This window comes from Loxodonta africana, chromosome 3 (assembly GCF_030014295.1).
Source record: "Loxodonta africana isolate mLoxAfr1 chromosome 3, mLoxAfr1.hap2, whole genome shotgun sequence".
NCBI classification, from domain to species: domain Eukaryota; kingdom Metazoa; phylum Chordata; class Mammalia; order Proboscidea; family Elephantidae; genus Loxodonta; species Loxodonta africana.
Window position 1 is genome coordinate 11,302,003 of NC_087344.1, and position 23,403 is coordinate 11,325,405.

The 23,403-nt window shown below is 46.7% G+C and overlaps 1 protein-coding gene across 3 annotated transcripts in view; it reads right to left on the reverse strand.

The window, feature by feature from the left end:
- Positions 1-23,403, reverse strand: part of INSR (insulin receptor) — a 180,183-nt gene that overhangs the window by 64,970 nt on the left and 91,810 nt on the right. The gene's annotated exons all lie outside the window — the stretch shown is intronic.

Genomic DNA, 23,403 nt, shown 5'->3' on the forward strand with positions numbered 1-23,403 from the left:
TGTGCTCATAAATCCTTAACAACTGCCTATGAGAGGCCCCCAGGTGACACGCACGGTTTGCACTTGACTGCTCACCTCAAGGTTAGTGGTGTGAACCCGCCCAGAGGCACCACAAAAGAAAGGCCTGGTGATCGCCTTTCACATAAAGATTACAGCCAAGAAAACCCTACGGAGCATAGCTCTATCTGCAACACATGGGGTCACCATGAGTTGGAACCGTCTCAATGGCAACGGGTTTGGTTTTTGCTTTTAAGGGAGGTAGGAGAGACTACTTTATAGCACTTGCCACCAAGGCCAGTTTCAAACTACCAACCTGATGTCCCATCACTGATGTCAGTGTGTCATTCTGTGGTTGGCTTGCATGTTGCTGTGATGCTGGAAGCTATGCCACCGATATTCCAAATACCAGCAGGGTCACCCATGGTGGACAGGTTTCAGCAGAGCTTCCAGACTAAGACAGACTGGGAAGAAAAGCCTAGGGATCTACTTCCGAAAATTAGCCAATAAAAACCTTATCAATTACAACAGGATATCATCTGATGTAGCGCTGGAAGACTCCCTAGTTTGGGAGGTTCTCAGAAGACACAGTGGCCACAAAATGAATTCAAGCATACCAATGATCGTGAAGATGGCACGGGACTGGGCGATGTTTCATTCTGTTGTACATGGGGTCACCTCACCATGAGTTGAAGCTAACTCGATGGCAACTGTTATGGATTGAATCGTGCCCCCCAAAACTGTGTGTCAAATTGGCTAGACCTTCATTCCCAGTATTGTGTGACTGCCCATCATTTTGTTACCTGATATGATTTTCCTATGTGTCATAAATTCTGTCTCTATGAAGTTAATGAGATGGGATTAACGGCAGTTATGTTGATGAGACTCAATCTACATGATCAGGTTGTGTTTTATGCCAATCTCTTTTGAGATAACAGAAGCAAGCAGAGACATGGGGGACTTCATACCAACAAGAAAGAAGAACTGGGAGCTGAGTGTGTCCTTTGGACCTGAGGTCACTGTGCTGAGAAGCTTCTAGACCAAGTGAAGACTGATGACAAGGACCTTCCCCCAGAGCTGGTACAGAGAAAGCCTTCCCTTGGAGCTGGCACCCTGAATTCAGACTTTTAGTCTCTATGGCTATGAGAGAATAAGTTTCTCTTTGTTAAAGCCATCCTCTTGTGGTATTTCTGTTATAGCAGCACTAGATAACTAAAACAGCAACTAACAACAACCACCTGATGTCACCAAGCCCAGAGCTGGCATAAGATACACAGTAGCACACTGTTCTATAGTATTTCTGCCCTATCGATACAATCGTAGCAAATAACCTCAGAAGTATAAATAAAAGTAAAATGGAGAAAGATTATTAGGAAATGGTAAACTCTGAGCATTTATTACCTTTGTTTCTAATGTAACTTGTTTAATTGTAAGTTTATACAGTTTAATTCTTTATAGCAGCTGTGTTTAATAACCAACTCACAATTTACTGGAAATTTCATAATAGGCTCTGGCCAGCCAGCTCCACCATGCCACTACACCACTATGAAGTAGGTAAGTTATTATCTCTGTTTTACAAATGAGGAAACTGAGGCACAGGAAAGTTAGGCAACTTGCCCAAAAGCCATTTATTGCTTCAACAACCATTTGCTAAGACATTATTCTGGATATTGCAGGTACTGTGGGAACAAGACAGCCACAGACCCTGCTTTCTAGAGTACACAGTCGAACAGAGGAAACACGTTAGTTATAAACCCTCTCAGGATATGCGGGATTTACAGTTGCCCACTCACTTTTTCCAGTTCTCAGGTTTATTGGGAAGCCACATTCCCACCAACAGTGCACGGTGCCACAAGGCAGGGGCTTTTTTTTTTTCTTTCTTTCTTTTTTTAAATCATGCTTTAAGTGAAAATTTACAGTTCAAGTTAGTTTTTCATACAAAGATTTATACACACATTGTTATATGACCCTATAACAAAGGTTGCTCTCCCTATAATGTGACAGCACACTCCTCCTTTTCACCCCGGATTTCCCATGTCCATCCAACCAACTCCTGTCCCTTTCTGCCTTCTCATCTCACCTCAGGGTAGGAGCTGCCCATTTAGTTCCATGTGTCTATTTCAGCTAAGAAGCACACTCTTCACTAATATCATTTAATGTCTTATCCAGTCTAATCTTTGTCTGAAGAGTTGGCTTCAAGAATGGTTTTAGTTTTGGGCTGACACAGAGTCTGGGGCCACATCTTCCAGGGTCGCTCCAGTCTCTGTCAGACCATTAAGTCTGATCTTTTTACTAGAATTTGAGTTTTGCACCCCACTTTTCTCCTGCTCCATCAGGGCAGTCATTGGCGGTAGCCGGGCACCATCTAGTTCTTCTGGTCTCAGGCTGATAGAATCTCTGGCTTATGTGGCCCTTTCTGTCTCTTGGACTAATATTTTCCTTGATTCTTTGGTGTTCTTCGTGCTTCTTTGCTCTAGGTGGGTTGGGACCAATTGATGTGACTTAGATAGCTGCTTGCTAGCTTTTAAGACCCCAGACACCACTCACCAAAGTGGGATGCAGAACATTTTCTTAATAAATTTGTCATGCCAACTGACCTAGGTATCCCCTGAAACCACGGTCCCCAGACTTTATAACTGTTTGAAACTAAAAAAAAAGGTGTGTGCCACAAATTATTCTTTCTACACGATATTATTGCATGAGGTGTGTGACTTGTTGGTAGGAAAAACAGAAAATTTTTATGTGGGAACCCATACGTCCCAGTAGACTCCAGTGGGACAATGTGATTTTTCAGGGTTCCAATTAGTGGGACAATGTATTGTCCCTGTGGACCCTGAGGGTAGGCTTTTGAAAGGGGGCTAGGAAAAAAATTCATACCACCTACCAAAAATTCAGACACACTCAATGATTCAGCATGCTTCCATTAATGAAAACACATGGTATCAACAAAAAAATTCAAAGCAGAAAATAATAGGATCTTAAAAGGGATTATTCGAACACGCCACCACCACCAGCTGCTGTCAAGTCAGCCCCCGACTTGTGGTGACCGAAGGCGTGTCAGAGTAGAGCTGTGCTCTATAAGGTTTTCGACAGTTGAATTTTCAAGAAATAGACTGCCAGGCCTTTCTTCCAAGGCACCTTTCAAGGTCAGCAGTTGACCACATTAACCATTTCTACTGGTGGCATAACTGTAAAATGCTCAACTGTAAACCTAAAGGTTGGCAGTTCAAACCCACTCAGTGGCACCTAGGGAGAAAAGACCTGGTAATCTGCTCCCGTAAAGATCGCAGCCTAGAAAACCCTATGGGGCAGTTCTACTCCGTTACATGGGACCACTATGAGTCAGAATGGACTCAACGGCACCCAGCAACAACAACCCTCCAAATCTGTTTATTATTCTTAGCTGCTAACAAGTCAGCCCCCAGCTCATGGGGACAACAGAATGAAACACTGCCAGGCCCTACACCATCTTCATGATCAGTTACAGACTGAACTGCTGTGATCCATAGGGTTTTCACTGACTGATTTTCAGAAGTAGATGGCCAGGCCTTTCTTCCAAGGTGCCTCTGAGTGGACAAACCATCATTTTAAAATGTCTCTCTGTCCTCATTCTTATTTGGCCGGTTTATGTGAGCGACCATGTTTACAGTTGCAATCATAGTGAATATACAAAGGGGTCACAGTTTTCGTGTTGCTCTGTGGTCTTTGTAAGCATCACTTTAATCATTTCCTTGTTGTCAGACGTTAAAGGCATTCCAATGTCATACACAGCCTCAGTGAGACAAAATGACAGAGGCGAAAGTTAGAAATGTTTTATGATTTAATCTATAACATCAGCTCTAGCACCAAAGGGACCATTTGCCGTGGAGTTGACTCTGACTTCCGGTGGTCCCACATGTGTCATAGTACAACTGTGCTCTACAGGGTTTTTGGTGGCTGATTTTGTGGAAGCAGATCACCAGGCCTTTCTCCGGAGGTGCCTCTGGGTGGACTTGAACCTCCAACCTTTTGGTTAGCAGCTGAGCGTGCTGACCATTTGTGCCTCCCTGGGACTCCTCGGACACACAAACAAACGTGTAACTGGATATGGCAATAGCACATACTTCAAGCACAACTTGAAGAATGAAAACAAGAAAACGAATGGGGAGGAAGGAGAAGGCTCTCAAGGTGGGGGCCAGAGCCCGTGCGAAGACCTGTGGCTGGAGAGAGTTGTCTGTTTAACACAACAGAATGTGTCCATGGAAGGCTGACTCCACCTGGCTCCCTCAGTAGCCTGTCACTCCTCCTGTCCTCCTGATGTCTCACTAGTCATCAGCCCCGATGACAACTAACAACAACAACCTGATGTCACTGAACCCAGAGCTGCCGGCGAAAGATACGGAGTAGCACACCATTGTACAGTATCTCCACCATATAGATACAGTCAGCTTCCCTGAGTGTGAACAGACATCGAAGCTCACCTGTTCTCCGAGGCACTTCCTTCTCTCGCTCCCTGCAGTTTGATACAGTTTGGAAATATGGGATTGTTAGACACCCAAAAAGGAGTCCTGGTGGAGCAAGGGTTAAGCGCTTAGCTGCTAACCGAAAGGTTGCGGGTATAAACACACCAGCCGCTCCACGGGAGAAAGACTTGGCCACCTGCTCCCATAAAGATTACATCCTAGAAAACCCTACAAGGCAGTTCTACTCTATTATATCGGGTCACTATGAGTCAGAATCAATGAGATGGCACCTAACAACAATGACATTCACCCGAAATCCTCAGACTCCGTGACTGTTGCAGCAAACTTTGCCCACCAGGTAGACCCAGGGAACAGAAGTGATGCCCCAAGGCCACATCCACATGCGAGCAGCACAGTCTGATGGAACTTTCTAGAATGATGGCAATGTTCTATCCTGGGCTGTCGAACATGGTAGCCACCACCCCCACCTGTGGCTACTGAATGTGGTCAGTGCCACTGAGGAACCCAACTTTTAATCTTTTGATTATATTCAATTTTAGTTCTTTTTTATTTCAGTTTTCTTAGTTATGGGTGGCTTGTGCTCCTGTACTGGACAGAGACTCCTTGCCAAGGCCTGCAAGGCCGCCTGTGGTTTGGTCTCTGCCAGACCCTCGAGTCCCTCTTCCCACCCAGGCACCAGCCACTCTGGTCTTGTTTCTGTCCCTCGCACACTCATGCTCGGCCTCACCACAGGGCCTTCGCACTGCTGTTCGACCTGGCTAGAGCACCCTTCTCCCTCATCCCTTCATGACTGGATCCTTAGAAGACCTGCCCTGACCCCCCCATAGGAAATCACTCCCTGCTTCTCAAGTCATGCTCCAACATGTTTCCTGCTTACATTTTCCTTAGAGCTTGGGTCATTTTAGAAAATTATCTTGCATGCTTGTTGACTATCCGCCTAGAGGAGAGTCCAAGGGAGTGCCTGTGACAACCAGGCCTGCGAGCCCCATGCCTGTGATAGGTGCCCGGCAGGAACTCAGTGAACATGTGCCCAGTTAGAGAGAAAAAAGACAAGAGGAAGGACTTCACAGCACTTTCGAGTCTCCACCATGGTGTGCAACCATCACCATCAACTGTTTCCAAATTATTCCACCACCATTAACATGGGGTGTGATTAAGGGGCCCTGGTGGTGCAATGGTTAAGCATTTGACTGATAACCAAAAATGTCAGGAGTTCAAACCCACCCGGGAGCTCCTCGGTGATCTGCCCTGTGAAGCAGGTCTACTCTGTCCAACACGGTCGCGATGAGTCGGAATTGACGGCACACAACAAAGTTATTTTTATCGTCATCGTTATTCTCACCATTGTCATTATCACTCATCTGACTGCAGGGACCTGAGGCTGAAACTCAATTGGAGGAAGCAATAAGCCAGAGAACAATTATCTGGGGCTCCCTCTTGGGGAGTACATGAGAGCAGGAAGGGGCCCATTTCCTGGGCTGGGGCCTTTTAATTCAAAAGAGGCGTCAACAAAGGCCTAACAAAAACTTCCCGAACACATAAGGCTTTCAGCCTAGACAATGCGAAGAAAAATTATACAACACACTTGGGAACAGGGCAAAAGATTCGCTGCTGGAGCCCCGTTTAAAGGCAAACCCGAGGATTACAGAATTCTCTAGCACAGGGGTTGTCAAACTTTGCCCATAAAGAACCACACAGCAAATATTTTAGGCTTTGCGAGCCGCAGAGTTTCTTGAAAAGACAATTCTGCCGCTATATCATGAAAGCAACTACCAAAAAAACCAAACTCATTGCCTTTGAGTCAATTCAACTCATAGTGACCCTATAGGACAGAGCAGAACTGCCCCATAGGGTTTCCAAGGAGTGGCTGGTGGATTCGAACTGCCGACCTTTTGGTTAGCAGTCAAGCTCTCAGCCACTGCGCCACCAAAAGCAGCCACAGACAACATGTAAATGAACAGTCATGCCTGTGTGCCAACAAAACTTTATTTACAAAAACAGGTGGTGAAATGTATCAGTAGTTGACCATTTTCTATCAGGACCTGTTAGCAGCCATTGAGTCTGCTCTGACCGATGGCAACACACCACGTACAACAGAACGAGACATGGCCGTCTCTGCACCATCTTTACCGTCACTGGTATGTCTGAGTCCATGGTTGCGGCCACTGTGTGTTTTGAGCGCCTTCCAAGCTAGAGGGCTCATCTTCCACAACTATATTGGACAATACACTGTTGTGTGTGACCCACAGGGTTTTCGTCGGCTGATTTTCAGAAGTAGATGGCCAGGCCTTTCTTTCTACTCTGGCTCAGTCTGCAAGCTCTGCCAAAACCTGTCTGCTATGGGTGACTCTGCTGGTACGTGAAATACTGCTGGCATAGCTTCCAGCATCACAGCAACACAAAGCCACCAGAGTACGACAGACAATTAGGACCTGGACTCTGCGAAGTTGAGGGTTAACTTATAGATGGATACATCGCAAATCGTTTTTCTCAAGTAGAAACGACAACCCCTAAAGATTACAGTTTTACTGCTCTGTAGGACACTAAGCAGTCTTGTATCCAACTTTTCAATAGTATTTCAGTGATAAATACTTTGGCTTTGTCCCCTGCTGGTTCCCACACTAATGGATTAAAGAAATCTTCGACACTTTTTTTGCAAAGAGTCATGTTTTTGACTTTTTGAAACTTCTACCCTTAGCGGGATGGGTAAATGAACTGTGGCACATCTGCACAATGGAGTATCAGTAAGCAGTACAAAGAAACTATTAAGCCATGAAAAGACACAGAGAAATTTTAAATGCATATTGCTTAGTGAAAGAAGTCAACCTGAGAAAGCTAGGTATTATGTAATTCAAACCATATGACATTCTGGAAAAGGCAAAACTATTTAAAAAAAAAAGACTATTGCCGTTGAGTTGATTCCAACTCCTAGTGACCCTACATGACCGAGTAGAACTACCCCATAGGGTTTCCAAGGCTATAAGTCTTTACGGAAGCAGATTGTCATACCTTTCTCTCAAGGAGCAGCTGCTGGGTTCGAACCACTGACCTTTTGGTTAGCAGCCGAGTGCTTAATCACCGTGCCACCAGGGTTCCTTAGCAAAATTATGTTGTTGTTGGGTGCCATCAAGTCAGTTCCAACCCATAGCAACCATATGTGCAACCAAACCAGACACTGCCCTGTCCTCCGCCATCCTCACAATCATTGCTATTTTGAGCCAGTTGTTGCAGCCACTGTGTCAGTCTGTCCCAATGAGGGTCTTCCCCCAGTGTCTGTCAGTTTGTCCTATTGTGGTGAGTTGGGTGTTGCTGTGATGCTAGAAGCTGCCACCAGTTGTTCAAATACCAGCAGGGTCACCTGTAGTGGACAGGTTTCAGTAGAGCTTCCAGGCTAAGACAGACTAGGAAGAAGGACCTGGTGATCTACAAAACTGGCCAGTGAGAACCTCATGAAGAGCAGTGGAACAGTGTCTGACATGGTGCCAGAAGATGGGCCCCTCGGGTTGGAAGGCACTCAAAACACGACTAGGGAAGAGCTGCCTCCGCAAAGTAGATTCGGCCAAACTGCAAGCACAGTGAAAAGATGAGTGGTGGTCAGGGGTTCAGGGGGAGGAAGGAGGGTTCTGGAATAGGTGAGCACGGGGCCTTTCAGGCCGGTGGAACGACTCTGTGTAATACTGTTACGGTCAATAACTAGCAACGACAATAGTCAATAAGTAAATGCTCTTGATCGGTTACATAAACCTACCCTCAAAATTCCAGTAGTGACTGTGCGAGAACAGATGACAGGCATCTTTAAGAGTTTTTGCAACCTGGGGTGGAGAAGTGGAGAGTGTTGACACATTGCAGGGTTGGCAACCAGTGTCACAAAACAACGGGTGTATTAATTGTTTAATGACAAACTAATGTGCTCTGTAAACTTTCACCTAAAGCACACATACAACCACATACACAAAGAGAAGTTTTTGCGAACGGTTCTCTTAAAATCATCAACCTAGAGGATTGGGAAACTATGTCTGTTAGCGTATTTTAATAACAGCTCTGTTTTTATGGACTATTGAATAAACTTTTGGCATCTCATTTATTCATGCATTCTACAAATACTTATTGGATGTCACAGCATGCCAAGGACTATAGCAGACATGTGTGAAGCACAAGGAAACCTCTGTTCTCTTATTCATTCAACAAGCATCAGAACACAGGGGATACAGAAGCCCCACCCCTGCCCTCAAGAAGTTCAGTCTAGCACTGTCCTGGCCCCCTCCTGCAGGAAGAAAAAGAAGAGAGGGGGGAGGACAGGAGAGAAGGAGGGAAGGAGTGAAGGAGGGAGAAAGGGAGGGAGGAGGCAGGGAGGAAGGGAGGAAGGAAGGAAGAAAAATTCAGAGCATAAAGAGCATGGCAAGAGTAAACCGTGTTACATAAAAGTTTCCTTTCATTTATACACATTTCGTGCACTGAGACTTAATGGAAAATGCACTTCTTCTTGAGAAGTTCCAAAGTCAAAAGACATTTCAAATACCGCCACCAACAACGGGATAAACTGACAACATAAGCCCCAGATGCAATGTGCTGAGGAGGACACAACGTGTGCGGTTTTCTTTCCAAAGATTAACGATCTGATTTGGTGACATTCTATAAAATAACCAGCTTGCACTTCAGAAAAAGCATCAATGTCATAAAAGACAAAGAAAACTGAGGAACTCTTCCAGATTGGGGCGGGGGGACCCAGTGCTGTCAAGTTGATTCCAACTCACGGCCACCCCAAGCATTACAGGGTAGGACTGCGCCCTGGTAGGTCAGTAGTTAAGCACTCCGCTGCTACGGTCGGCAGTTTGAACCCAGCAGCTGCTCTGCAAAAGAGACCTGGCAATCTACTCTCAAAAAGATTACAGTCCAGGACACCCTATGGGGTATTTCTACTCTGTCACATGGAGTCACTATGAGTCGGAATCAACTTGATGGCACACAACAATCTTTAAGAAGGCATATCACCAGGCTTTTCCTTCACAGTGCTGCCAGGTGGGTTCAAACCACCAACCTTTAGGTTAGTAGTCGAGCACAATCATTTGTGCTATCCAGGGCTATTCTAGATTAAAAGAGTCTACAGAGACATGAAAGAGCCCTGGTGGTACAGTGGTTAAGGGCTACGGCTGCTAACCAAAAGGTCGGCAGTTTGAATCCATCAGCTGATCCTCAGAAAACCTATGGGGGCAGTTCTACTCTGTCCTACAGGGTCTCTGTGAGTCGGAATCTAGTTGACAGCAAAGGGTTTGGGTTGGTAAAGAGACATGGCATGGATATAGTGTGTGTATCTTTAATTAGAGAGAGAGAAAAAATAAAACAGGATGAAACGTACACAGTTGAGGAATCTAGGTACAGTTCTTGCAACTTTCTATAAATTTGAAATCACATCAAGATAAAAAGTTGCCAATTTGTCAAACAACAAAACAGTGGTGTGTAGCAGAGTAGAACAGTGCTCCACACGGTTCTCAGTGGCTGATGTTCTAGTAGATCACCAGCCCTCTCCTCTGAGGCACCTCTGGGTGGACTTGAATTCCAACCTTTCAGTTAGCAGCCTAGGACGTTAACACTTCGGACCACCAAGGTTAAAAGCTAAACTAGTAGGAGACAAACATAGCACTCCGTTATAAATGACGTGCACAAAAATGTAGTCGCTGACTTTTTTTTGCCTTCCTTTTTAAGTTCAAATCGGTCTGGTTTTTTCTTAATCAATAAGCTATATGCTAAAAACCACTATTACATGTTTTCATAGAAAGACAAATGTTAATAACATTTTGCTATTCCTTTCCAAAGTCTGTCCTTTAAACAAAGAAAAAAAAATCAAGCTTTATTCTTAAAAAAAAATGACTGCTTTCCATAAATTTCCAAAGAACGGTTGCGTCACGGAGCTGCGGGCACGTTCACGACATGGCCCTTAGCTCTCCCCGAAAGTGTGAGTTTTATAAACTCCTTAAAATAATTTACTTTGTTTCCAATCAAAGCCTTTCTTTCCCACGACCACCCTGGACCAGATGGCAGAGTCCCCGGAGCCCCGGGGCGCAGCCTGCACGTTGTCAGGAAATTCCTCCCCTTTGAACCAAGTAAACGATTTAATGGCAAGGTCGGTGGCACAGCGTGAACTTTTGACAGCTCCTCCGCAGACTACCTTTGGAGCCTGGGATCCCCGAGGAGCAGCGAACCGCAGTCAAAGCACCGCAGCCACGAAAGTGCGTGCACTTGAACCGGGAAAGTGCGAGTAAGCGCGAGTGGTTCTCCCCGCCAATGCCACCCCCACGCGCGCTGATAGATTCCCTGCCTTCGAAATCGAGCTGCGGAGGCTCTTCTGAGATATACGGCGCGCACCGACCAAGAGGGGGGCGGAGCCCCAGGGGGCCACCCCCTCTAAGGCAGCTTCAGGACTGGTCGGGCCCAAGCCACGGGGGGCGGGCCCAAGGCGCACAAGGCCCCGCCCGCGCGAGTCTGCGGCGGCCCGCGCAGCACAAAGCTCTTGGCGCACTCCGCTCCGCGGAATCCAGGCCGGGCTGCGGTGGCGGCCACAGCGCCGCCCTCGCGCTCAGCCAATGGGCGGGTGGGCTGCTGACTGGCCCCGCCCCGGGCGCGGGGCTCGGCTCGCCAAGCAGCGCTGGGTCGGGGGCGCCCGGGAGGGCCGTTGGGGGGGTGCAGACTCTGCGGGGCGGCCCAGAGCGGACTCAACTGTGCAAAAAGTGAAGGGAAAGGAGAAACCGACGACGCGAGCCGCCCCAAGCAGCAACCGGGTGGCTTGGCGCGCGGTGCTGGGCGTGTGCCCGGGAGGAGCCCGGGCCACCGCGTGGCAGCACCCAGGATGGCCGAGGAGTGCCCTGACCCCGGGCCTCGCTCGGGAGGGGCCCAGAGAGGGGCAGCGGCTCGCCAGGGTCACAGCGCAAAACACCCCAACTGGGGGGTCCCTGCATCTCTGGGCTCCCAAGGCAGCGCTCTCCAGCTTCCCCTCAACGTCTCCACCCCATGTTGTTGCTGGGTGCCCTGGAATAGATTTCGACTTACAGTGACCCCACGTGACACAGCAGAACTGGCCCATAGTTTTCTAGGCTGTAATCTTCAAGGGAGGTCTTTTCTCCACCGGAGGCCCCGGGGGTGGGGAGGTTCGAACTGCCAACCTTTCGTTTAGCAGCCAAGTGCTTAACGGTTACATCACCAGGGCTCCTTTTCCACCAGAAAACCAAGGGTTAAACTCGTGAAAATTTGCGTGGTGCTTTTGGGGGTGTCCTCAAGCCAATGCTCCCCGTGCATTTTAAACACATTCAAACCTGCGTGACCCACGTGTGTTTACAATTCCAGTCAATGGAGGCTGCCAACAGGCATTACCTCATTTAGCCACCCCCACAGGGTCACACAGCAAAATTCCCCAATATACACTTTAAAATGTGCATTCCATTTGTAGAATATAACATTCAACCCACATCTGTTAATAAAATCTCATTAATCCTCTAATCAGGAGGTACCAGTCCCTGGGGAAGGGCATCATGCTTGGTAAGGTAGAGCGTCTGCAAGAAGGAGAAAGACCCTCAAAGAGATGGATTGACACAGTGGCTGCCACAGTGGGCTCAAGCATAACTATTGCCAGGATGGCACAGGGCCAGGCAGTGTTTCATTCGGTTATACACAGGGTCACTATGAGTCAGAACTGACTGGATGGCACCTAACGACTCCAATCCTCTAAAGCTCTAAAGCAGCAGTAGGGGCAATAGGGGTGGTATCACCCCGAATGTAACTCAGGGTGTCACCCCCATCCCACAGACCTCCTCCCATACCAGACCATACAGAATCCTTAGTAATGATTTTTTATACTGTTACTAGTAAATTGTAATTCCCGTGTATCATTCCTTCTTTTCCTTTAATTACTACACTTCATTCCTGAAAAAATTATTGATACAAGTTCAAAAATACTAATTATGACAATACTGTAGCTAAAACACCAGAAATTTTGACAAAATTAGTGACTATAAGAACGCTGGCAGCAAGAAAAACAACAGCAGGTGCTGGCAGCATAGACAGACGAAACCACGTGATTCGAAGCATTACTGTAATTGGGTGATGATGACAGCTCTGACCCGAGGGCGTGAGAAGGTTCAAAAAGTAAATTAGCACAGAGTTTTAGCCTTGTAGGTAGATTGACACACTTAAGCTGGGCTTTATAAAAAATGTGTTTGTTGTGATAACTAACCAGAAAAGCCGTTACTGTCAATTCTGACTCGCAGCGACCCTACAGAACAGAGGGGAACTGTTCCATACAGTTTCCAAGGAGCTACTGGTGGATTCAAACCGCTGACCTTTTGGTTAGCAGCCAAGTCTTAGCCACTGCACCACCAGGGCTCCTATAACTTACAGGAGTATTTTTATGAGAAATAATCAATTTCTACTGAAACACGGCACAAAAATTTTATAGACAGTCATTTTAGTGTCACCTGGTGCAGCCCACGCCCCCCCCCCACACACTCCTATAGTGATGCCACTGTACAACGCTCAACTACTAGTTGAAAGGTTGCTGGTTCAAACCCACCCAGTGGCACCCAGGGAGACAGTCCTGGTAATCTGCTTCTGAAAGGTCACAGCCTTGAAAACCCTATGGAGCCGTTCTACTGCGATACACATGGGGTCGCCAGGAGTCTGACTGGAGTCAAGGGCAACTAACAACAACCCTGTAATGAGTTGGAATTGATTCCTTAGCAATTAACAACAACAACCCGATTATGCAAAATACAGGAAAGACTAATTGCCAAAAAAGGACATCAGGTTTGGTAAAGTAGAGGGTTAGTGAAAAGGAGGGAAACCCTCTATGAGACGGACTGACACGATACCCACAACAATGGGCTCAAACACAGCAATGATCATGAAGATAGCGCAGGACCAGGCAACAGTTCATTCTGTTATACATAAGGTCACCATGAGTCAGAGACAACTTGAAGGCAACTAACAGCAACAACCCTATTATTCAAACGACCATTCCCCTTAGGAACAAAACAGTGTGCACTCAGCTAGCAAGTCGCAGAGTCTGAACTTAAACCCGGGTCTCCATGAGAGACTGGGACTAGGTATGGCATCCCAGGGTTACACTGGATTTTATTCACCTCTTCCCCACCCCGGCTCACCTGCATCTGGCCCCATCTAGGCACTAGAATATACCATGGACTACCAGAATAATGAACAAATCTGTCTGGGAAGAAGTACAGCCAGAATGCTCCTTAGAGATGAGGATGGTCTCACACTTTGGACATGTTATCAAGAGGGATCAGTCCCTGGAGAAGGATATCATGCTTGGTAAAGTAGACAGTCAGCCAAAAAGAGGAAGGCCCTCAACAAGAGAGACTGACACAGTGGCTGCAATGATGGTCTCAAGCATAACAATTGTGAGGATGGTGCGGTGTTTCATTCTGTTGTACGTAGGGTCGCTATAGTTGGAATCAACTCAAGGGCACCTAACAACAGGCATTGGGATGCAACAATGGATCGAGACATGATCCCTGCCCTCCCAGGATACACAAAAGACTGCTAAGTTCCATGAAGGGTTACTTATTATTGCATCCCAGAGCTAGCCGTAGTAGGTGCACACAGTAGAGACACCGTACATCCCATAGGAAAACGGTGGGGGATTAGGTGAGGTGGCTCTCTCGCAGAAGAGGAACGGTATGTGCAAATGTGTGAATCATCAGGCTGCCTTCAGGGAACTATAAACAGTTCAGAGTTGACTAAGGGCAAAGTACAGGGGATAAGAGGGGGGAGACCTGGCCAGAGAGGAAGGATGGGGAGCCTAGGGGTCTGGACTTTACCCTGCAGGAGGAGCCAAAGAAGGGTTTTAAGCAGAAAGGGCAAGACCCACTTTTGGGGGATAGCTTTTCTGGCTCCATGGTGGATGGGGTACAGAGGGAATGGGGAGAAGAGGCTAGGTTCTGAGGCAATCAAGGTGATTTGCCAGGACTTACCAACTGGACGGCGCCCAAGTTTCTACCTCGGGCAGCTGGACACCACCAATGAGAAGAACAACCCATAGGTGCTCAGATTTAGACATGGTGGTTTGAGGTGGTGGTGTCCAGAACATCAGGGCTGGAGACACACTTTTGGTTGCATTTGTGGTTGCCAAGTCACACCTCAAACCACCCTAGCCTGATCCTGACAACCACTGTTACTAAGGTGCAAGGGCTCCTGTTTGCTTGTTGTGGACATTGTTAAAATTTTCCCTCATTTATGTACGTAATAATTACAGGTTAGGTAACTAACTACCAAACCAAAAAACTCACTGCCATCGAGTCAATTCCGTCTCATAGCGACCCTACAGGACAGAGTAGAACTGCCTGATAGGGTTTCCAAGGTTGTCATCTTTATGGAAGTAAACTGTCACAGCTGAGAAGTGGCTGGTGGGTTCCAACCAATGACCTTTCAGTGAGCAGCCAAGCGCTTTAGCCACTGTGCCACCAGGGCTCCTTTAATTAGCTATAGGAGTAGCTAAAAAAGTTGTTGGGTTTCAGCCTACTTAGATTTTCTTTTTTTTAATATAATTTCTTTTTGTTTTTGTTGTTGTGGAGGATAAACACAGCAAAATATACACCAGTATATATGTACAATTCAGTGACACTGATTACATTCTTCAGGTTTTGCAACCATTCTCATACTCCTTTTCTGAGTCATTCCACCCCGATTAACATAAACTTGCTGCACCCCACTCAGGTTTTCTGCTCCTTGAGTCAATGTAAAATTGACAGACTGTTTAGAAATTAATGATGATAAGAGAACGCAACTTATAAGATGCAGGCATTGCTGTTCTAAGGGGTAAATTCAGAGCCTTAATTTACTGCTGAAGAAAAAATCAATCCAAATGAAACAAGCACTTAAATCAGTAAGAGAAGTTACTTTAATATTTCCAAAATTATTGGCAGAGCTGTCTTTACAATGTTTTCAGAATTTTAAGTTATATCTCCACTTCCATTAATTTTATGTTCACTATTTGTCCTCCCCCCCTTTTTTTTTCTTAGTTAGACTATTCAGTCTTCCCTCTAAAATAGTGCTGTCCAATAAACTTTCTGCAGTAGTGGAAAAGTTCTGTGTCTTTGGTGTCCAGTTTGGAAGTCATAAGCCACATGTAGCCACCATGAGCTAGGAACATGGCCATGTGACTCAGAAACTGAATTTTTAACCTAATTTTCGTGTGGATCATAACCTATTGGGCAGCACAGTTCTAAAAGGTCCAGCTCTTCAACTTGTCAGTTCAATTTGTTTTCCAGTCAATTTGTTGTTGTTGTTAGGTGCCATCACGTCGGTTCCAACTCATAGCAACCCTATGTACAACAGAATGAAACACTGCCCCGTCCTGCACCATCCTCATAAAGGCTGTTATACTTGAGCCCATTGTTGCAGCCACTGTGTCAATTCATCTTGTTGAGGGTCGTCTTTTTTGCTGACCCTCTACTTTACCAAGTATGATGTCCTTCTTCAGGGTCTCCTGCATGGAAGGCAAGACTTCTACCACTGAACCACTGCTGTGTCCCTTTGCTAGGTTAGGCCTTTAAAAATTAATTTCCAATTATCTTTACTGGCAGCCAGAGATCACAGACAGTGCAATGTGTGCTTTTTGGACTGTACTGGGTTTTGTTTCTTGTTTTTTAAGATTTAACAGATGATTAATTCTTCTGAATCTTCCAAGAGCACTTTAAAATGTGTATTCTGCTGGCGGAGCACAAAGTTCAGCCCGTATCTGTTAGCGCGATCTTATTAACCATGTTATTAAACACCTTGTTGCCTAATTGAGTCTCACACACACGAGCAGGGCTATGTGTGCATCTCCCCCAGGTTTCTCCGTGTCTCCTTGTGCCCCTAACAATTTACTCTCTAAAGTTCGATTCTATGCTAGCTGACTTGCATTATGGATCATCCCTTCAATCCATGCAATGCCTCTTTTTTTTTTATTGTACTTCAGATGAAGGTTTGTAGAACAAACTAGTTTCTCATTAAACAGTTAGTACACATATTGGTTTATGATACTGGTCAGCAACTCCCCAACGTGTCAACACGTCAACACTCTCCCTTCTCAACCTTGGGTTTTGGGTTCCCTATTACCAGCTTTCCTGTCCTTGCCTACCTTCTAGCCCTTGGCCCTGGTCTGGTGTGCCCCTTTATCTCATTTTGTTTTATGGGCCTGTCTAATCTTTGGCTGAAGGGTGAACCTCAGGAGTGACTTTATTACTAAGCTGAAAGGGTGTCAGGGTTTCTCCAGTCTCTGTCAATTGCCTGGAATTCTTTATTTTTCTCTGGCTCTTTTTTGCCAGTATGTTTAAATTTTCGGTGTCATTTTTGGTACATTAAAACCTGCAAAAGCCGGAACCTGTGTAAGGCAGAAACCTATCAGAGAAGGAAAATTCACATATTTTCCACTAATGCAAGTCCCTTGCTGTCAAGCCAATTCCGACTCATAGTGACCCTATAGGGCAGGGTAGAATTACCCCATAGGGTTTCCAAGGAGCGGTTGGTAGATTCGAACTGCTGACCTCTTGGTTAGCAGCCGGGCTCTTAACCACTGTACCACCAGGGCTCCTAATACAGAATGAGAGAAAAATGGTAAGACCGCACCCTGTCAAAGGCAGAAAACTTGCAAGACCCTGAGAAACAAGGCAGTCCGGTCGGCTCTCACAGGTTTCACTGTGTTAGGTATCACCATTCTTCAGTAGTGGGGAGAGGAGGAGATAGAGAGATACAACCGCAGCCTCCAAGGGAACAAAGAAGTGGGGATGGGGAATGTCAGCACTTGAAATCAGTCCCTGCAGAAGGTTTGAATTGTCAGGAGGGTTTCCCTGGGGACAATCTCAGCCGGAAAGAGGTCTGATCACATGACTGATGGCTCTTCAGTAGACAAGTACGTGGTGGTCCTGAGTGCGGGGAGGTCAACAGAAGCCAGTTTCCTGGGAGCGGCTACACCCACAACTGACAAGGAAATGAGAAAATTCCCTCACCTCCTAACGCGCAAAAGTAAACAGGAGAATATAGTGAACTTCTGCAGGGACACCACGAAATAGAATCCTAAGCCAGAATGATTTCAAATTCAAATCCAATTTCAAATCCCATCGTGACAAAAGGGAGACAAACTTTCAGTTTCTCTCCTTATTGCTCTCGGTTCGACAGCCAGTCTGGCTGCTTTATTTTCCAGTCGAGAAGTTCAGTGTGTCGTGTCTCTGTGCCAGGAGCCCTGTGGCCGTTCTCGGGACACGCCCCGTGTGTACACCTCAAACACCGCTACGCTTTTAGAAATGACAGAGTCCCTGAGATCATCTTTAAACCTTAAACCAAAACTATCCCCTGACGTCTTCTTTAAACCAGACAATAATTTAGCTCAATTAGTAAAGAATGTCTGCCTCGAACACTGTGCTCTTTTAAAAACTATCTAAACCCAAAAAACCTGTTGCCATGGAGTCAATTCCAACTCTTAGCAAGCTTATAGGACAGAGCGCAGCTGCCCCATAGGGTTTCCAAGCAGCGGCTGGTGGATTTGAACTGCTGACCTCTTTGTTAGCAGCCAAACTCTTAACCACTGCACCACCAGGGCTCCCAGAACTATCTATATGGGATCAAATTGACAACAGCAACTTGAAAGCTTAGATAGGAAGCTTGGGGGGCGGGCAGTGAGTTTATATTAATAGGGAAGGAACAGTAAGAGTAAGGAAGATGAGAATGGTTACACAATTTGAAGAATGTAACCAATGTCACTGAATTGTACATGTAGAAATTGTTGAATTGGTTGTATGTTCTGCTATGTATATTTTCAACAACAAAAAAACTAAATTATTTTTCAAAAAAGAAAGAACATGACGGGGTTCCTCTGAATGGAGGGAAATCCATTTCCCACCCGTACTATGTCAGTGAGAGCAATGAATGAGTTTGCCCCGTTGTCATGGGGTCTTCGGACTTCGCTGGCTCCTCAAGAACACTCTACAGCACCTCTCCTTCTACCTGAGTCCCTGGACGCTGCAAACTGTGAACGTGCTCAGTTGGTGGTTCAAGTCCACCCAGAGGCACCTTGAAGAAAAGCCTGGAGGTCTACTTCCGAAAAATAAGTCAAAGAAAACCCTATGAATCACAATAGAAGAGTTCCAATAGCAGGCTGGAAGATGAGCCCCCTAGGTTGGAAGGCATTCAAAATACACAGTGGCTGCAAACACGGACTGCAGCAGAACAATGATGATGAAGGTGGTACAACTGGGCAACATTTAGTTCTGTTGTACACAGGGTCACCGTGAATCGGAGCTGACTCAATGGCAACTAACAACAACAGCATGGGGACAGTAATAGTACCTCGGACTGTCTTGAGGATCAGGTCAGGTGATGCACAAAACGTAGTCAGCACAGCATCAGGCACCTTGTAGGGCCTAGGGCAGGGTTTTTAGTGTGCCATCAGCACTTACCAGTAACCAGTTGCCACTGAGTCAATTCTGACTCATGGAAACCCCACGTGTGCAAAGTACTACTATGTTCCATAGGGTTTTCATGGCTGTGACCTTTCAGGAGCAGACTGCCAGGCCTTTCTTCCGAGGAGCCTCTAGGTGGCTTCAAACCACCAACCTCTCAGTTAGTAGCCACACACTTAACCATCTTCATGCTATCCAGGTACTCTGTCATCAGCACTAGGAGCAGCTACTTAAGGTGTCTCGTTTCTCAGTTTCAGATTCGGCCACATAATTGAGATTACAACCTTCTGAAAATCAGCTAATGAAAACCCTGTGGATCACAATGGTCCAATCCTGTTGTGCATGGAGTCGCCAGGAGTGGGGGGCTGACCTGACAGCAGCTAACAATAGCCACAGCATCACACTGGGGGGGGGCGGTGTTGGATGGTTGTTGTTACTGGGTGCCTTCGAGTCAACTCTGACTCGTAGTCACCACATGCCGCAGAGTAGAACAGCCCCCCAGGGGTTCCTAGGCTGTAATCTTGACAGGGTAAGGCACTCTGGTGGCACAGTCGTTACAGTGTTTGGCTGCTAACTGAAAGGTCAGTGGTTGGAACCCACCATCGGCTCTGTGGAAGAAAGATGTAGCAGTCTGCTTCCATAGAGATTACACCCTTGGAAACCCCACGGGGCGCTTCAATTCTGTCTTAGAAGGTCACTATGAATCGGAATCGACTTGATGGCAATGGTTTTTTTTTTTTTTACAGTAACAGATTGTCAGGTCTTTCTCATGCAGAGCCACTGGGTGGGTTTGAACTGCCAACCTTTCAGTTAGCAGCCAAGCACTTAACTATCCCGCCACCAGTGCTCCTTGTTGGATGGTTCAATGACCAAATTTAAAGCGTCCCCCAAGAAACATTCATTTCCTCCCCCTTGAGGCATTCTTGGGGAAACCGTGTTCATCTCCCCTTCTTGTGTGTTACCCCTCAAACCCAGCAGACATAGTGGGTGGACTGAGATGCAATATCGCTGACGTCCCTGGCCTGATGGCAGGTTTGGAAGTCCAGCTGGTCACTGCAGTCTGCTCACATCAGCAAACCCAAACAGGTACCTGTGCCAGGCAGGCCAGGTAGGCACGAGGAGGCAGAAATGATGGCCATCCCTGCCCTCCAGGCCCCAGAGCCAAGTGCATAAAGGTGACAACCAGCCACCTCTACGTCCGTTGGAACAAAATCCACACCCCCTACGCTCTCCTGTCAACCTACAGTAACCTCCACCCCTAGAAGGAAAACTTAAAAAAAAAAAAAAATTGCCATCGAGCTGATTCCAACTCATAGCAATCCCATATGTAACAGATGAGAATTGCTCCACAGGGTTTTCTTCCCTGTTATCTTCACGTAAGTAGATTGCCAGGCCTTTTTTCTGTGATGCTTCTGGGTGTGTTCAAACTCAAACTGCTAACCTTTAGGTTAGCAGTCGAGTGCAAACTATTTGCCCCACCCAGAGACCTCCTAGAAGGAAAGAGCCTAAAAGAACTGTCAGGGGATCAAAGTAAAAACACGAAACATGCTCTTCCTAAAGCCCAAACTATCGCATCCTGGTAAAATAACCACACTTCCCATTGATACCTACAGGAACCACTTGGAAGTTTCTAGAAGAGCTTGCCTACAGTAGCAGAAAAACTTTAGCCTTAAAGGGAAAACACAAAGTATCCAATTTTCCTCTCAGAAATCAAGATTTAATAGCCTCCTAAGGAAACCATAATTGGAGGGCGATTGGGCGCATTCCTCCCTGAGGGCCGTGATTATGGAATGCAGTGGAAGGTTGGGAGCCTGGGCCTCAGCGGCTTTCAGCTCCAACTAAAACGAGGAAGACCCAAGCCAGGAAGTATAGCTAAGTTAGTTCACACACACAAACGTGGGGGGGGGGCGCTGGAGCGGCACAAGGAAGTTGGAAGGAGAGAAATTCTCACGCAGAGAAATAAAGCTAGGCTCTCAAATAAAACATGAGTCTAGCTGGTTATGTCTCCCCACCCTGGCTAAAGAAACCAGTGTCAGGAGCTTGGCCTTGGGTGTGGAAAGGCATTAACATTGAAGAACTGCCCCCCGCTTCCTGCCCTTGCACCCCCAGAAAACCACCTGAAACTACCAAAAATTTCTGCTTCTTGGAACTCAGCTACAGCAAAGACAACGAGCCCCTCGGACATGTCACTGGTCTGGTGCCACGTAACCCTTAGGTGGCTGCCAGAAGAAACTTCAGGGCAAATTTGTTCCTGGTTCTACAGTGGTTAAGTTCTCAGCTGCTAACTGAAGGGTTGGAGGTTTGAACCCACCAAGCAGTTCCACGGAAGAAAGACCTGGCAATCTGCTCCCATAAAAATAACAGCATAGAAAACCCTATGGGGCAGTTCTACTGTCACATGGGGTCATTATGAGTCAGAATCAACGAGATGGCACCTAACAACAACTCCTCAGTGAAAGCTCCACCTTGCCTTGCGTTTCCCACTTTGAAATCTGAAGATCAAAGGTGATTCTTGGCTCTAAAACAGACCTCTCCCCAGAATTTCCTTCCTATTTGTTTCCTTGGCAATTCTTATCCTTGCCTGCACAGTATTCACACGCGTTCCACAGGATGCAAAGATAAAATCCAATACACTTTCCATAATGACACCCCCCTCCAAAAAAAAAAAAATCCTTGGAAAACTAAACAGCAGGTACCCAAATAGAAACTGTGCTTTAGGAAAACGGGGTCTAACACACCCAGACACAAAACAAGCGTCATAACTTTGACCAGCTTCAGAGAACAATTATCACACCGATGAGAAACCCACGGCCCTCGGCTGGCTGGGAGCTCCATGGAAACTGGGGTGGGGGTAGCCAAAATAAGCACTGGGCCTCCAGTGCCCCCATCCTTCCAGAGAGGCTGAGGAACTACTAAACCAAGGAGGATGGTTTAATGGAGGGACCCGAGGCAGTATCTTCCTGAGACCCTCCACGTAAGAATAGGTGGGCCAACACGACAACTAAGAGCCCAAGAGACAGAAAGCGCCACATGAACTAGAGACCTACATCATCCTGAGACCAGAAGAACTAGTTGGTGCCCGGCCACAATCAATGACTGCCCTGACAGGGAGCACAGCAGAGGACCCCTGAGGGAGCAGGAGATCAGTGGGATACAGACCCCAAATTCTCATAAAAAGACCAAACTTAATGGTCTGACTGAGACTAGAGGAATCCCGGCGGCCATGGTCCCCAGACCTTCTGTTGGCACAGGACAGGAACCATCCCCGAAGACAACTCATCAGACATGAAAGGGACTGGTCAGCGGGTGGGAGAGAGACGCTGATAAAGAGTGAGCTAATTATATCAGATGGACACTTGAGATTGAGTTGGCAACTCTTGTTTTGAGGGGGGATGGGAGGATAGAGAGAGAGAGAAGCCGGCAAAATTGTCACGAAAGGAGAGACTAAAAGGGCTGACTCAAGAAGGGGAGAGCAAGTGGGAGTAGGGAGTGAGATGTATGTAAACTTATACGTGACAGACTGATTGGATTTGTAAACGTTCACTTGAAGCTTAATAAAAGTAAAAAAAAAAAAGAATAGGTGGGCCAGTGGTTAGGAACCAAGGCGCGAGAATCAGACAGATTTGGGGTGGAATCCGCTACTCCATGACTCTGGGACCTTGCGCAAGGGTTTTAACGTGACCGAGCCTCAGTTTCCCCTTTTGTAAAGTTGAGGATAACTAGGTCACCTATGGAGCCCCCGGAGTAGGGCAAACAGTTAACACACTTGGCTGCTAACCAAAAGGTTGGGGGTTCGAGGCCACCCTGAGGTACCTCGGAAGAAAGGCCTGGAGATCTACTTCTGAAAACTCAACCACTGAAAACCGATGGAGTATGGTTCTACTCTGACACAAACAGGGTCACTGTGAGTTGGAGAAGACTCAAAGGCAACTGTACTGGTGGGCCACCTACTGTTGCTGTGAGGGTCATTCTGCACCTCAGGGGAGGCAGGTCCCTGGGTGGCGCAAACGGTTTATGGTCTACTACTAACCTAAAGGTTGGCAGTTTGTGCCTGCCCAGAGGCACCATGGAAGAAAGGCTTGGTAATGTGCTACTATTAAGATTACAGCCAAGAAAACCCTATGAAGCAGTTCTACTCTGTAACACATGGGGTCACCACAAGTCAGAACTGGCTCTATGGCAACAGAGCAGGTGAGACACAGGACAACCAGGCAATAAAAATCTGAAATCCAGGCTGGTCCCTGACAACCTCTCTGCTCTTTATCTTGCCCATTTCCCCTTTGCCCTCTGCACATCTGCCTCACGTTTTTCTATCTGTTCCTTAAACTCTTTCATACCCTTTCCCACCTCAGGGCCTTTGCACATGCTGTTCCGGCTACTTGGAACTCACTTTGCCCCCATTTCTCCCACAGAGCTGCACTTCTTCCTTCTGCTCTGAGCTCAAATGTCAACGTCAGAGGGGCTCTGCCAGCCACTCTACCTAAATGAGCCCCCTA